Raw genomic sequence first — 17789 nt, forward strand, 5'->3', positions numbered from 1 at the left:
GCTGCCTTGGACTCCTAATACAACAATTATTTGGTAATTGACTTGGGCTTGTGGCAATTCAAGCCACACACACAGGCCCACTTCAACAAATCTCCACCTTGGCTTGAATTGATCAAGCTACACGAGCAAACTCCATCGCCTCCACCTTAGCCCTTAAGGGCTCACATGCTGCAAACAGCAGTCAAGTCCAAGTAGTGCTTGAACTTGTTTGTTAAAATTAGCTTTGTTAACATATTAGAGGCATTCTCACTAGTGAGAATCTTCATCAAAGAAATATCACCAGACGAAACCCATTCTCTGATCTTGTGATACCATACAACAATATACTTTGTTCTTGCACGGTATACCTGATTCTTCACCAAATGAATTGCACTCTGACTATCACAATGTAACGCCATGCTATCCTGCTTGAAAACAAGCTCATTAACCAATCCACTAAGCCAAATGGCTTCTTTTCCTACCAGTGTCATCGCCATATATTTTGCTTCTGTAGTGGATAAAGCAACTACATCTTGTAGTGTAGACTTCCAGCAAATTGGCCCACCAGCAAACCTAAAGACATAGCCTGTCATGGACTTTCTAGAATCAAGGTCCCCTGCATAGTTGGAATCCACATAACCCACGGCTTCTGTACTAGCTCTCTGATCAAATAGGATACCGAAATCATGAGTGCCTGTAAGATATCTAAAGATCCACTTTACTGCATTCCAATGCTCTTTGCCTGGATCTGCCATATACCTACTAACCACATTGACTGCATGAGAAATATCAGGCCTAGTGCACACCATCAAATACATGAGACACCCAATTGCATTTGCATATGGCACTTTAAACATATACTCTAACTCCTTATCTGAACTTGGACACAACTGTAAGGACAATTTAAAATGGGCAGAAAGCGGTGTATTAACAGGTTTTTTTATCAAGAATACTAAACCTCTCTAACACCTTCTTAAGATATCCCTTCTGTGATAACCATAATTTACCAGCCCCTCTATCTCGGCGAATTTCTATCCTAAGGATCTTCTTGGCAACTCCAAGATCCTTCATGTCAAATTCACTACTTAACAAAGACTTCAACTTCACAATTTCTTGCTTACTCTTTGTAGCTACTAACATGTCATCAACATATAGAGCAAGAAATATATAAGAGCCATCAGCAAGTACTTTAAAATAAAAACAACAGTCATACTCATAGCGCATGTACCCATGTGTGACCATGAATGAATCAAACCATTTGTTCCATTGCCTGGGAGACTGCTTCAAGCCATATAATGATCTCTTTAATAGACAAACATAATCTTCCTTGCCAGGTTCTTTGAAGCCTTTTGGCTATTGCATGTAAATCTCTTCTTCTAAATCTCCATGGAGGAATGCGGTCTTCACATCTAGCTACTCTAACTCCATGTCATGCATTGTCACAAATCCTAAGATTACTCGAATTGAGGTGTGCTTCACAACTGGTGAAAAAATCTCATTATAATCAATTACTTCTCTCTGTGAGTAACCCTTAGCCACTAACTGTGCCTTGAATTTTTCACCTTCCTTTTCTGACAATGCTTCTTTCTTGCATAATATCCACTTGCAACCAATAACCTTATTTCCCTTGGGCAATTTCACTAATTCCCAAGTCTTATTCTTCTGTAGAGACTCCATCTCTTCTAACATTGCTACAAGCCATTTATCATTGTCTTTCCTATTTGTAGCCTATTTAAAAGTGAATGGATCTCCACCGCTAGTTATGAGAGCAAAACTAACCATGTCTTCAAAGCCATATCTCTGTGGTGCTTTGTGAACCCGCTTCTCTCTACCTTCAGCAATTGAATAAGGCTCTTCTTGTTACTGCTATGGATCAATCTCAACATCACCCTTATCACTCACTACAAGAAAATCGAGCAGTTGCGACGGACCTATTGCGGCGGGTGCCAAAACCGCCGCTATAGGTAGCCTTATTGCAGCGCGAATTGGGCTAGCCGCTGTACATGAGATCTATTGTGGTGCGTTATAGCGGCGGGTCAATGACCCGCCGTAATATACCTGTTTCAGCGGCCCCAAGCATATATAGCGGCGGGTCAATGACCCGCCGCAATAGGCCCTTACATTTCCCCCACCCGGCCTAAATTTTCCCTCTGTTTTTTTTTGTCCCTGTTCATTTTTAGCGCCTTTTCGTTTTTAGCTAGTCTCCCACACTCTCTCTCTTTCTCTCAGACACCGAAAATCTCCTCAGTGTCTCATCTCTACCCCTACCCACAAACCCACAACCATAGCCACCACCACCACCACCTCCCGACCCCCGACCACAGCCACCACTACCACTCAAAAATCGAGCCTAGTTAGGTCCAAAAACAAATGGGTCAGGTCTAGCCCGACCCATTTCTCTTATCATTTCTAACCCTAACGGTTCATCCCCTCTAATCCTATTTCGTTACGCACAACTCTTTTGCATTCATCGATTCCTATTTCTTTTTTCTGTTTATTGTTATCAAACCCTAATTTCTTGTTTGGTACACTGCAGGACCGAAAGACTGGTCAAGGTTCATCTTGGCACCGATTGACGCTTCGCGAGAAATTCATCGCTTTGTCTATCTCTCACTCGGTCTGATTCTCTATTTCTCTCTGATTCTTTTCTGTTATTATTATTATTATCTTGGTTTGATTATTTGTTTGGTTTTTGAATAGCGGCTAGGGATTTAGAGGAAATTCAAGAGCTGTTGAGGTTGGTCGATGGCACTGTAAACCCTTCACTTTCTCAGGTAAAGATGTTTTTTTTTTTTTTTTGGTTAATTAAGTAATTTTAATTAATGGGTGGGTAAGGGCTTTCTCAGGTATGCTTATTATTTTTTTGTTGCTGACGATTTCAGAGATTGCAAAGCCAGTGTCTCTGCAAACAGCAAGTTCTAAATACCCATCAATGATTCCAGTCTCTGCTAAAAAGGTAAAGGAAAAACTCTCTCTGTGTTTGTGATTTATTTATTTATTTATTTTTGTGTGAAAAAATTGTTCTATGATGGTGTGACTCTACTGGGTCTATTCAGTTTCTCTGTTGTTGTTCTTAAATGCCTTTGGAATGCTGTTGTACTTGTGTGTGTGTGTGTGTGTGTGTGTGTTTTTGTCTCCTCTGCTTTGTAAAATTTAGATTGTCATGATCCCAAAACAAAATACATAGTTCTTACAAACTGGGTTATTGTATTTTAAACAGAACACAACAAATAAATTAAGAAAGTTATTAAGTTGCTGATCTGATAATTTGTATAGTGGCTTTAGCATTTTCCTAATTCTTTTTAAACGTGTCTAAGTTATGAGCATTCTAGTTTAGTTGACTTAGTTCTATATTATAATTTTCCCTAGTAAAATTTGGATTTTGGAGTGAAAATCATATTTTTGAAGTTTCAACTGTTTTAATGTAAAGAATGGATGGGAAAAGAATTGAAAATCACATTTTAATTATTTAGGCCCTGAGAAAGCAAGGAACCTCAAGCCTTGTACAATTACTTAGCTTCGATAAGGTTTTTTTTTTTTTTTGAGAAAAGCTTGGATAAGGTGAGTTCCCATTTTTATGCCAAAAGAAAATGTAGAACGTTAGGTTCAATATATTAATTTCTATTCTTTTCCTACATATACTCACTAACTAGAACTTACTATGATTAATGCTAACATGATTGGATTGTATTATAGACTTTTTTACTTATGCTGTGAAAATTTTATTGCCAGAGTTAGGGTGCTTACAAATTCGCTGCTTTGGGTGTTAAAGTGGCTAACTGATGCACATGATCTTCTATTTACATATATGTGCTTAAACAAATCCATTGGGACTCTATTTTTATTTATTTATTTATTTTATTATTATTATTATATATAAGTCAAATTTGTTGGGACTCTCTCCGTATATAAATTTTGGTGGTAGTAGGTCATGTATGTTTGTGGTCCCTTGGCCTAAGTTTTGTTTTTGGGAAGTTCTAATGAATATTATAATTGTTGGATTAAATATTAACATAATGAATAAAATAATGAAATAGAGGTGGAAAATGGAGGCCATAGAGACATGTGACGTGATGTTGTACACAAAAATTGTCTTGCTAATGCAATGGGCTTCATGAAGGAGAAGGCATTGTCTGGCTGTGCTCAGGTTCTCAAGCAGTACCAAGAGTACGACGAGTAGATATGATTTTGTGATTTGAGTTCCCCTTTTATGTGCCTAGTTATTAAGTTATATATGCTTGGTTTATTCTAGTATCTATTTACTTATGTCTTTATGGATTGTTACCTCAACATTTAGAGGAAGATGATTTCTTTGTGAATTGGACTTTACTAATTAAATTAAACTTGGGTCTTTTTAATCTCTAGAAACTGTAGTGATTCGCTGCTGGTTTCAATAAACTAGTATTCCTTATTATGGTTCTGATTACATGCTACTACATTGCATAGACAAGTAATTCAACCACATTTCACTAGCAATGTTACTTCTCACACATTATAGTAGGATTCATAGATTAAGTTCATCCACCATTTATGTGAGAAGAATGCTCTTTTCCTTGCATAAACACTTTTCTGGAGGGAACCTCAACGAACTATATTTAAGAACCTTGCTCCCTGGCAGTGGGGGATCCTTAAGTGATATTTGTGAGGGTGAGCTCAGTCTGAGCAAGTTTTTGTGTTAACTTGTTACTTAGTTTTGACCTTTTCATTCTTTTCCTCACTCAGTAATGAAAGGGCATGGGAGCTCTTTGCAACCTTGACTAAAATGACTTAGAACACTACATTTTCATTTATAATGAAATATTGTGGATGAAGAACTCTTGATCTATTGGTGATGGTTGTTTGAAAAAGAAATACTTAAACCTTTTTGGAGTAAAGGACTAGCTTGGGTATTGTTGGATTTTCTGTTTTTTCCTTTGTAAAATTCTAATAGTTTAATTTTCTTTTACAATGGGACGTCCAAATGATAAAGGCAGTTTTGAAATGAATTGTTCGAAGCTTGGATAAAAAAATAATAGCTGCTTTGTTGGTCAAACACCACATATGATGAGATAACTGTTACTTCATTTTTCTAATTTGCAAGTATTCAATTTTTTCATTTTAGATATTTCTTCCCTATAAATTTTATCGTCTGACTGGCCTATTTTTATGCTGCCTTTGATATTTCCTCCTGGATTTTTAGGGAGTGGCTTCAAACTAGTTCTTTTTGTGTGTTATTGCTTCTTTGCAGGTTTAACGAATTTGGAGAGTTTGAACTTGGATTCCTGTGGGATAGGTGATGAAGGGCTTGCTAATCTGACAGGTTTATTATTATGTTTCACTAATTCATTTTATATGACAGTTATGATTGTTCTGTGAGATGGTGTGTAATTTAATATCTTCTTTCTTTTGTTTCATATTATCTTCTGGAATTTCCCGTGCCTAATCAGTGTCAAATAAAAACTGCATCATCAAAAACCCTTATCAAGATCTCTCTAATCTAGGTACGCACAACTCTTTTGCCTTCATCGATTCCTATTTCTTTTTTCTGTTTATTGTTATTGAAACCCTAATTTCTTGTTTGGTACACAGCAGGACCGAAAGACTGGTTAAAAGAGCAAAAGAGGAAGTCCTCAAGGTTCATCTTGGCATTGATTGACACTTATTAAGAAATTCTTCGCTCTGTCTATCTCTCACTCGGCCTGATTCTCTATTTCTCTTTGATTCTTTGCTGTAATTATTATTATTTTGGTTTGATTTTTTTTGGTTTTTGAATAGCGGCATCCCATTTCCCCCACCAACACAAGAGTAAATTAACACGGTTGAATTTGAAGGAACGAAATTGAAAAGTCTTTGCCCCATTTCGTGGTTTCATTGCCAGAGAGGTGTGTATAAATATTCATAATCATATCTGTAATCTGTGTTGATTTTTTCAATGACATTTGGGCTGTGGTTTTTGGGTTTTTCTTCTTGGCTATTAAAATTGAATTCATATTATTTGGGAAGATGTTTTTTGTTTATATGGGCGGTAAATTATCTAAAAATTTAGTACTTTCTGTGATAGTTTATAGTTATGCACGGTAGGTGTTTGTGAAAATGTTTGTTCTGGTCTGTAGTGATAACTGTACAGTCAAAGCAATATTAATTGCTTTGGTTTTATTGCAAAATTAACTTGAAGAAAGATAGAAAATTGAGTTTAATTTATCTTCATTGCTGAATGATATCTTGGAACCATCATAAACTAAAAAAAAAAAAAAAATTGAACTAGTATAAAAATTATTTGTGCAGAATATTTGTACCCTTTTTATAGCTCCAGTTTACCACGGGTTTTGTAAACTACAGGAATAAATTTAAGGGATCAACTATTATGTACTAGGTAAACTTATAGTTATGGAGCTAGCTAGAGTCTTAGGATCACATTATCTATTGATTGCATTCTAACTACATACCGACACCTTTTTTTATTGAAATGTCTGTTGGCATTGCATGGAAAATGTAGACAACCCCTACCTTCTTTCTCCACCACACATGGCTACATTTGTGTCGAGTTATGGTTGTTGATTTACCAACTTTGAATTACTATTGTATATTGTCTTATGATAGTGTTGGGTTGGTTGTTATTTATTTATATTTGGGCATTAAACACTATTGTTTATGCTGTTCTGTTGATTTTCTGAAATCAAACAATGGAAACATGGTGGTTTGTTTGTCTGAATTTGATAGGTTTATGAATATTCAAATTTAAGGTGCAGAATATAATGCTAAGAAGTAGCTTTCATTTTCCTTAACTGAATTTGCGCTCATGTTTCTCTGAAGTTTAAATGAATGTAATCTGTTTGTTGCGTCATTGGAAATTAATTTCTTCTTCAATTGTAGCAGAGGCTAGACTTATTTTAAATCAGTTATAGTTTTCTATTGCTTCGGAAGTAGTTTTGTCACATTGTGGAGAGAGAGAGAGAGAGAGAGAGAGAGAGAGAGAACTGTCAATCGCAATAAAAACATGAGATATGATAGTGTTCATAGTGATTTGAAGATATTAATACTAACCATGTGTCTTTTCCCACAGTCATCATCCCAAATAGCCTAGTCAAAACTTGCATATGATATTGATAGTTGATGGGGAATTATATGTTGTTGGCTTAAACGTGTTATTCTCTCAAGTGGTTTAGAATGATTCTTCCTGCTTGAGAGACCAATAATGTGTTGCTTCAGCTATAGCTTTGCATTTCAGTGTAGGATTGAATGACTGGAAGTATGCTGCATAATGCATATACCCTTTTTTTAAAAAAATGTGTAATGCTATGTTTGATTTAATTGGCCCTATGCTTAACTTGGGAGTGAAATATTTATAGGAAATTCTAATAGCAGAGGATAACATGCCTCATCATATTACTATTTGTGTTTCCTAATATTTCATTTTTGTTGTATTTAGAATTACATTTTGCGTATCAAGGAATTATGAGTAGCTGAGTGCTGTCTTTTATGCTATAAGGTTTCTCAGAATTGCCAAAGTCAAATGGTTTCCTAATTATTGAATCAAATGGTGGGTTGAACCAACAACGCTTATTGGTATGTTTTGTTTCTTCAAATGTTATTTCTCTTTGTTTTCCTAGAAAGATTGGTTGAATATGGTAATACTGCCTTAGATCATAGATGGAAATGAATTTTGTGGGTTAGACATGATGATTTGGTGACCTTGATGTCTTTTGGTCTTTGGCTGATGGTAAATCTGTTCCGATTCAGATTTTGCTGGAAGACATTAGAGCATTTTGCTGAAATATATCTCTGATCAGTCAGATATTGAATGATGATGGGATGAATGTAATAAATTTGTCAAGTATATGTTACACTCCGCATTAAAATTTATTTGGTAATTTACACGTGATTCTAGATGATGCCTGGCAGGGTAATTAGGGTAAGATAAGGATAAGCACATTGATTCATCTTCTGTTTCTTCTTTGTCTTATTACTATTTGTAAGGTTGAATTTATTCAACCATCTAATTGGCTTTATTCCGTGCCAAATTTGCTTGTAATTCAGCATTTAGTAACCCTGTATTTAGGTGGGTTTGTTATAAGGGTAGTGAGTGAGATAGAGTGAAGATTGCTCAAGAGTGTGCAAGAAAACAGAGACTCGCGGCTGGGACTCGTGGGTGACTCGCGGCTGCAAGCCGCCAGAAGCAGCACACGTGCCAAGCATGCTGGAAGATGAACAGTCATGCTAGCTGGAGCACTACAGGACAAAACAGGACAACTGGCCATACGGTTAACTCGCGACTGGATCTCGCGACTTAGTCAAGCCGCGAGGTCAAGCCGCGAGCCACCCCTCTTTTGTAAAACCTGACGTTTCACATTCCTCTCCCACTCCAGTATAAATACCCCTTTTACCCACGATTGAAAGAGAGCTTCCAGAGAGAATTTTGAGAGAGAAACCCTAAAGAAAAACCAGATTGTTTCACCCACAATCTCTACCTTAGAATCTCTTCAAATTCCTCAACTCTCTTCCTCTCCATTGTCAAATCCTTGAGAGGCATTATACCAAACCTGGTTCTCACCATCATCATCACTGTGAGACAGTTGTTTGGATTTCTGGGAAGCAGTTAGGAAGGAACCAATCTTCATTGGTTGATGCTACAGTCTAGTAGCGGAATCCGGGAAGCTAGAAAAGAAAAAGGTTCGGCTCAACCTCGTTGGAGCAAGAAGCTTGGAGGGCTTAGGTGCACTGGGTAGATTAGGCTTGGAGGGTCTATTGCTGTCCTTGTATCCCAACTGTATTTTCTAGTGGATTGTTTACCGCTTGGAGGGCAGCGGAGAGGTTTTTCGCCGAGGACTTCGGTTTCCTCTTCGATAACACATCGTGTGTTGTCTTTATGTTTGCATCTTCCTTCCTCTCTATCTTTGCCTTTTTATTATCTGCTGTGGTTTTATTTTGTTATGGCTTAGATAGTCTTTAACCAATTTCGTATTATAGCATGTGTTAAGTTTCCGCACACTAGTTGTTTGACATATTGCTTGTATTGGTTAAGTTGTAATTTGGGGGTCTAAACGTTCAAAGGTGTTTTGTACACGTTTTTGAACTTTTACTATTATTATTATTATTTCACCCAGAAGGCGTTGTATTAAAGATGTGACAGTGCTAGTTGTTCCAGTTATATTAGCCCTTCCTTCCTATAATTGCCCTCTATATATATCTATTTTTGGTAGACCCCAAGTTTAGTACTGACAGGAAAACTCCAAGTTTTACACCTTAGAAGTTAGAAGTGATAGACATTTTTCTATCTCTTATCTAAAAAAAAAAAAAAAAAAAAAAGACATTTTGGTAATTAATGGCAATGAATATACTGAAATAGTGACATCAAAGTATCTATTTACCCCCTTTTTTTTCCCTATCTGTTTACCCCTTTTTTTTCCCTTCCTTATCACATAATTGGAAAGGCATGGATTGAGTTAAGATATAAACTTGTGCATTAATTCTAATTAAGTCAATTTAAGTTATTTAGACTATTAAAAAAGGCTCTAATTATATCTAATTTTTTTGGATATCATACAAGTTGTGACAAATAGTATTACATTACAATACTAATTTAGCACTTGCTTTACCTTTTTCTAGTTTTTGTTTTGTTTTGTTTTTAAATCCCCAATATACCTACTGCATAATATGGTTCAGTAACTAGGGAAAAAGAATCTTATCTCATAAAATAAAATAAAATAAAACAAAAAAAGAAACTCAAATTTTTTTTTTTGGGTTAGTCATAGAAAACCACCCTAAACTTCATGTGCCTACACTTTGCAGCCAAACTATGTATACTTATAATCATAACCCCAATTGTCACAAAATTTTTAAATTGCATCTCACAATGTGATTAACTGTTCAAATTAACGATCACATATAGTCCATAAAATTGACTACATTAACTGACTACAAGAGCAAAACAATGTGACTTGCATTGTTATCATTAATTTCAAAAATCAATCAAGGGGGATGCAGTTTACAAAGTTTCTGTCTTGCAGCTCTTCATTATAGCTGTGTTTCTTTGTTTTAATTTGTGTTTTGTTTTTTTGTTTTTTTAATTTATTATATTTTTTTTATATTGGTTATCTGCAAGAGTTATATTATCTTAAATGATTTTTGTTTTCTCTTTTTCTCAGCTCTAAATTATACTATTTGGAGGTAATATATGTTACTGATTTAATTACAGCTTGATTTAAGAATGCTGTCTACAAAGCATTGAAGCGGGCAACTGAAAAGGAGATTTCTCAAAGTGCTGATGTCATCTGTTGCACATGTGTTGGTGCTGGAGATCCTTGATTGGCAAATTTTAGGTTCTGCCAGGTTGAAATGCATCTAACATGTGGAAGTTTGTCTAGGATTCACTTGTTTAAAAGTTTACTCTTTTTAACTTTTTGTTTTTTGTTTTGCTGCTATTGGTATAGTGCATTTGGATCATTCACAGTGGTTTTATTTTTTTTGGATTTTTCTATTCACTGATTTTTTTTGGAATGTTTTTCTAAAAAGTTAACCTCTTTTTATATGATCTGTCTGCAATGTTGAACTTTTTACTTGCTATTCCACTGAGAAATTTTGACAATCAAATGAAATCGATAAAATTATATGCATGTTTGGCATTACTTTAGGAAGAGAGTTTTAATTATAGAGTTTTAGTAGTTTGTAATATAGAGTTTTAACTGAGAAGTTGTTTAGCTTTTTTGGCTTTTGAGTGTTTGACAAATTGCGTTAAACAATGCTTTAAAGTGGTAGATTTTTAAAGCATGATTAGTGAATTGTAGAGTTTTTTCCCTAAAAGCTTCAAATTTTGGCTTCCTAATCATGAAGGTTGATGTAGTTGAGCTTTAAACTAGTTTTGTATTGGGGAGGGTTTGGGAATTGGGATAAGCGTAGGTCTTATTTTTTTTTTTTTTTTTTTTTTTTTTTTTTTTCCTGAAATACATTGAAAATGCTGTTACTATTAGTTGTATGTATAATTTATAGGTTTTTAATATATTTCATTCTTTATTTAGGTTTTTTTTTTTAAAATGCTGAATAAGCTTGAATTCTTATATATTTTATTCTTTACTAATAATTTGAGTCTGAAATATATGGAGTGGAGTACATGACATTTCAACTTGGTTTATCATGCTTTACAGAGCAGTGGAAATGGTAACTTTGATTAAATAAAAAAAATAGAAGCCGATAACCTCATGATCATTCTAGAGATGTGTTGCCCCTTATAGGCCTATGTTTCTGACCGATTCAAGTTTACTTTTATCACTGCTGGAAATGCTTTGAATTGAGGTAGTTGGGTGTCTCATGCAATGGAAATTTCCGCCAGGAAAATGGGAATCATTGATCCCATGTTTAGCTCAGTAGAAATCAAATAATTTATTGAAAACAAATTAAGAAAACAAAACACATTAGGCACCAACATTGATGTGTTTAAGGAACAGGGTTTATGTTCCTTTCTAAAGGGCATGCTCGCAGATTGATGTGTTTTCCTTAATAAACAGGAGAATCTACCATGACCATTTCAAATACATATTAAGAAATTAAGATGCTTGACATGATTTTTGTCTATCATCAAAAAACTTCCTCTCTCTTGCAATTTGTTCATTTGTCTTATCTTTAAATTCAAAGAATGCATTCCTATTATTTGATGTAAAATTCATTTCTTGGTATTTATATATTTCTTTGAAAGTTAGAATCATAGAATGTGAATGAAATTATGTATTTGGTTTAGAATTCTACCAGATCTTGTCAATGAAATGGGCTTCAAAAATATAATTGTGTAATAAAATAAAATGAGTCTCTGTCTCTGACTCTATTTTCTGCTTCCAATCCAAGTCTGGCTCATCACTCGTGCCCCTCTTCTTGTGTGTTTTCTGTTTTTACCCTCATCCTCTATACTTCTTCAATTTTGTCTTACATTTTAACCCCGCATGAAATAAAAAATAAAATTTTTGATTTGTTGTTTTATTACTAAGATACTATTATCAAATAAATAAATAAAAATATTATGAGTACTTCTTCTCAAAAAAAAAAAAAAAAAATATATATATATATATATATACACACACACATACTATTAGTAGTTTAGTACTACTTAATGTCATGAATCTTGTGATTTGTATTTTTTTTTTTTTTTCCCTTTACTACTTAGTCATACATAATAGATATGATTTCAATTTAAAAACTAAAATATTTGTATTGTGTATAATAGTCAGTACGTAATAGATATTATTCATACTTTATATTATATACTTCTTTACAATATTCACATTATTAAATTAGCTTTACATATCACAGGTTCTATGGTCTGGATGGAAGATATCCCACCACACTTCTTGGCTGTTTATCAAGCCAACTTAGTTTTGATTCTTTAATAAAATCATCAACTTTCTTCTCGGAAAATAAGCTCAAAAAAAGTTTTTTTTTTTAAGAAAAAAAAACATAAAAACTTACCCTTTTTTAAGTCACTTATAAAAGCACACCTCACATGATTCAATGGATACACACCCACATGATTACCTTGAACATTAGTACACTTGATTGCCACACCCCCCAACACATACACAGAGACCCGAACTGGAGCCAATCAGTGAAGAAGCTGTCAAACCCATATGACTCTATTGTGTACAGTACTAATCCCCATAGTTTTTTTTTTTTTTTTTTTTTTAGTTTCTTATATTTATTTATTTTTATTTCAAACCCAAAGCTGGCTCCTTTGTTCTTCTTCTACTTCTCTACACTGTAACCACCACTCCTCTTCACACCCCCTGTCCCACCTCTCCTTCTCTACACTCTTCCCCACAAAAGTCTTTTGGAAAATTTCTAAATTCCTAAATCCTAACTATAAATTAGTACAATAATCTACCATATCTTTCTTAAGAAATTATGTCTAATTCGTTATTTATCATCATTGTGTATTTTATTAATATTCATATACCGCTAACTTATAGGGTTTGGAACTTCTTACTAGTATCTTGAGGTAACTTTTAAAAGATTTTTCTTCATAATAATTCAGTGTGCATGAAAGGAGAGACTGAATACCTTGTTTGTTAAAAAATATACATATGGGTTAATTATTTTTTTTTAAAAAAATTGTTTATTATGAATAAGTTACTTTTGTTATATTTGGAAAAAATAATTTAAAAATTAGTACTAATAATAATAATTAAAAAAAAAAACAATTTAGTTTTTTTCAAAAAATTTGTTTCAATAACAATTTTGTTTTAGTAGTAATATTTTCAATAGCCCAAATAATGGGAAGAAGGATGAAGTGGTTGGATCACATCCCATTTATGGCATGATACCCTTCAAACAACACAAATTAATACCCTAGACTAGAGTTTGACTTTTTCCACTGCAAATTATTAAGAAGGATGCTTTGGCTTTTCTTAATTAGAGGATCTATTAGCTTTAGCTGTGTGTAGTCCAAACAAAGATGATTTCTCCCTTGTGATTTGTTTCAACTGTTGTTGTATTATGTATAGTCATTGATGGTTGCATTAAAGTTACTTTCAAAAAATGGGAAAGATGTGGATTCCATAGACATCAAACCTACAAAATCCTAGGAAGTTGAATGATTATCATATATATATATTTTATTCATTAATTTATTCTCTATCATCGACCTGTGAGATTTCTTCAATTCTCTTTAGTCAACGAGCAGGGAAAGTTGCGAGAGAGTAGAGGGATGACTATTGCAGTTCTGAAAAATTTGTAGCCATACCATTCATTTGCTTTGTTTTGATGGGTTAGTTTTGAAACTATCCTAATGGGATTGAACTGAAAACCTTGTGAAACATACCATTCAATAACTTTGTTTTGGTGGATTAAGTTTGAAACTATTCTAATTGGAATGGGTCCAAACACTTATAACATGTTTTTTAAAGTAATATCTAATTTTAATAACTCAGCTTATGTATAACCATTTCATTTTTCCAATCAAGATACCTTAGCTTATCAATATGAATAATTCATTCTTGGTAGCACAAACTTGTGTGTTGTTTCTAGATATGATTCCTCTGTGACTCACTCTCAACTAAATTGCTTTGAAGTGAGTCTTGTTTGAAAATTAACTTAGGTTTATATGTATTCTTTTCTTGTTGGCAGATTGCAAAAAGAAGAGGCACTATAAGTTTGTGTGATCGAAGCAAGTGAAGTTGGTGAAAGACTTAAGGTTTGCTCTTTCTCTCTCTCTCTCTCTCTCTCTCTCTCTCTCTGTGTGTTTGTGGTGGGTTGTTGAATTGGGGCAAGCAGGTGGCTTGCATGGAGTAATAAGGTGGTTTTAGCTGATATTGGCAGTGTTGACTGTTTTGTGTAATATTGGATGATTGTTGTTGAGTTGTTTTTATTTGATTAATTCATTTTAAACGCTTCTCTCTATCTTTTTCACACATATGGAACGCTAAAATGGAATTGCATATTTAAAGAGATGTCCATTCTTAAAGAATATTGCTAGTAATGATGTTATATTTACCAAATATATTGATAACTTCTCTATTCATTTAAATTCATTGTTTGATTAGGAACATAGCTAAAAGTGAATGAGTAAAGATGATTGTTGTTGAGTTGTTTTTATTTGATTAATTCATTTTAAGGGCTTCTCTCTATCTTTTTCACACATATGGAATGCTAAAATGGAATTGCATATTTAAAGAGATGTCCATTCCTAAAGAATATTGCTAGTAATGATGTTATAATTAACAAATGTATTGATAACTTTTCTATGCATTTAAATTCATTGTTTGATTAGGAACATAGCTAAAAGTGAATGATTAAAGATGATTTGTTTCTTAAATTAAAGTGAAATTATGTAAATGAAATGTATGTTAACTCTTGATTTGTGTTTTCATGAAATCACATTATAGGTATTTCTTGCAAATCACTTTATAGCAATGGATAAGAGTTGGATGAAAATTACCAATAGAAGGTCACAATAATATTTAGATGGAGTTCAACAGTTTCTGAATTTCGCATCTAACCATGCATACCCGGATGGAACAATTTCATGTCCATGTAAAAAATGCGTGCATATGAATTCATGGCCTATAGATGTTGTACAGGCTCACTTAGTGTCAAAAGGGATTTGTAGGGGTTATAACCCTTGGGTTTTTAATGGGGAAATATCGTCTGCGAAGACTTCTACTGAAATTCCTAGTAGTCATGTCCAAGAAAACCCAATAGAGTCCACTTGTTTAGGCCACGTTCGTGGGGTCCACACTAAGTCTATAAAAAACAAATCAATACAGTCACCAATCCAACGTGCTTCTTGAGGTCGCGTGGGAGTTGGGTTGAGTTGAGTTTGTATTTTGTTTTTGTCACAGTTTTGTTTGTTTGTTTGTTTATTTAATATCCAAACTCTTGATTTTGGGTTTGATTCGCAGCTAAGTTAGCTGAAGGATGAGGACCAGGTTGTGCCCTCATCCATATGGAGTTTCGTGGTGTTTGAGTTTGACCTTTTTTTTATATATAAAAAGTACTAACAATTAACTAATTCCTTTTTCGTAAAGTGTTTTTGAATGGGACTGACTACACACATACCAACTGTAGCTATCACTAGCTTCGTTCTAGGATTCTTCGTTCTGTCTGGAAAGATATTTATTGATTTAATAATTAGTATTTACTTGTGAATTGTGACGGTATGAATCTATTGATCTGTAACATTGATAAAGGGTGGTGAAGGAAAAAGATTTCTAGAAGCACCATGTTATTAATAGATGTTTATGGAATTATGTGGTGACAGCTTTGCATCCTTTGAATTCTATATCAAGGGACCTCCCAACACCAATCATTTTGATTTGATCCCATTAGTTGTCTTGTTGTGCCTCTGCTTTGTAATTTCAAAACTAGGAAGTTGCAAAGAGAGGTGGTCCTCCCATAAAAGATCAAGAAACATGTCTTCATTTAACTTGTTCCCATTTTTTACCTTCATAATATTTTCTTGTCATTCTATTTCATTTATACGCACTTATTAAGTAATCATACTTTGTATGTAGGATGCACCTCTGATCGAACAATCTCCACCTCTCCCCAAATCATCAGCCGCATCTCATCAACCAAAAAGCTTATAAGTTTTATCTTGGAGTTCTTGGACTTTTTTGTGTACAGAGAACTATGGAAGAACAACCGCATTTCTTGCAAGTGTTGAAAGATATTTTTAAACACTTTAGAATTTTAATTATAGTATTAGATTAATTTCAGCAGTTGTTTTATTCAAATGACCACATCTCTTTTTTGTTAATTTAAAGATGGTGGTTATAGACAATGTTATGTATTTCATAATATATTTCTATGTTAATATTACGTTAGTTTCAAGACATTTGTGGTGTTGTTAATTAATTACATTTGTGGTATTTTGTTAGTAGAGCAAAACTATTACAGGTCCTTTGTAACAGGTGTGAACTTATTTACTAGCAAATAGCAGTTTTAAAACCCGCTGGAAAAAAAAAAAAAAAAAAAAAAAAAAGACCTATAGCGGCGGTCAAAAAGCGCCGCTAAAGGTTCACATTTTACGTTATAAATAAATACCTATAGCGGCGCTTATAGCCTGCCGCTAAAGGTTAAAACATATAGCGGCGGGCATGCACCCGCCGCTAAAAGTACATTTAGCTGTTCTCATGGATTATCTATAGCGGCGCTGTTTGCCCGCCGCTAAAGGTAGGGACCAATAGCGGCGGGCATGGCCCGCCGCTACAAGTACAATCTGCTGCTTTCAATGATTGACCTATAGCAGCGCTCTTTACCCGCCGCTAAAGGTCGACACCAATAGCGGCGGGCATTACCCCGCCACTAAAAGTCAATCCCACGTATTCTATAGACGTATTGCGGCGGTTTTATGCCCGCCGCAATAAACTTTCACCCGCCGCTAAAGGGTGCATCTATAGCGGCGCTTGTACGAACCGCCGCAATCTACCTATAGCGGCACTGCAGCACCGACGGGACGGCCCGCCACAATAGCACCCGCCGCTATAGGTCGAATGTACCTTTAGCGGCGGTTTTTGGGGCTTTAGCGGCGGTTCTGGACCGCCGCAATAGCCCGTTTTTCTTGTAGTGTCTGGGTGAACTATTCTTGTCAAACTCCACCTCAACAATTAATTTCTCCTGTGTACTATCATCATAAGTCTCTACTTCATTCTATTTCAACATAAAGGCTTCATCAAATATGGCATCTCTACTGGTCACCATTTTTTTTGAGATTGGATCCCAAAGCTTGTAGCCTTTAACCCCTTTTTCAAAACCAAGAAATACATATTTTCTTGAATTCGAATCCAATTTAGAACGCTTTCCACTCTGCACATGCACATAAGCTGGACAACCAAAGATTTTTAGACTCGAATAATCAATTGGTCTACCTAACCAAACCTCTTCTGGAATCTTGAAATCAATGGCTGATGATGGAGATCTATTAATAATGAAGCTTGCCATGTTAACTATCTCTGCCCAGAACACCTTAGGCAACCCTGCATTCAATCTCATGCACTTGGCTTTTCCTGCTAAGGTTCTGTTCATTCTCTCTGCAACCCCATTCTGCTGTGGAGTTCCTTTAACTGTGAAGTGACATGTAATGCCTTCCAATTCATAAAATCTTATGAATTCTTTATCTCTATACTCTAGTCCATTATCTATTCTAAGGTATTTTATTTTCCTACTAGTCTGATTCTCAACCTATGCTTTCTACTTTTTAAATATGCCAAACACATCAGACTTATGTTTCATAAAATAAATTCATACTTTTCTAGAGTAGTCATCAATGAAACTGACGAAGTATTGAGCATTGCTATGAGAAGAAACTGATACTGGGCCCCAAACATCTGAATGAATGTAGTCAAGAACAC

The 17789-nt window shown here is 34.6% G+C and overlaps 1 long non-coding RNA gene across 8 annotated transcripts; it reads left to right on the forward strand.

Annotated features, from left to right (window-relative positions):
* Positions 1-2121: 2121 nt before the first annotated feature.
* Positions 2122-16273, forward strand: LOC126722156 (uncharacterized). 8 transcript variants are annotated; one of them, XR_007653978.1, is made up of 12 exons: positions 2122-2400; positions 2516-2596; positions 2680-2753; positions 2862-2935; positions 5207-5278; positions 5406-5459; positions 5548-5593; positions 5734-5840; positions 7388-7524; positions 10154-10287; positions 14065-14131; positions 14823-15270. It is a non-coding gene; the product is annotated as an uncharacterized LOC126722156 (long non-coding RNA). The 8 variants fall into 8 exon arrangements; XR_007653975.1 differs by lacking the exon at positions 14823-15270 and adding an exon at positions 15951-16273 and having other exon boundaries at positions 2122-2596; XR_007653973.1 differs by having other exon boundaries at positions 2122-2596.
* The last annotated feature ends 1516 nt before the right edge of the window (positions 16274-17789 follow it).

This window comes from Quercus robur, chromosome 4 (assembly GCF_932294415.1).
Source record: "Quercus robur chromosome 4, dhQueRobu3.1, whole genome shotgun sequence".
NCBI classification, from domain to species: domain Eukaryota; kingdom Viridiplantae; phylum Streptophyta; class Magnoliopsida; order Fagales; family Fagaceae; genus Quercus; species Quercus robur.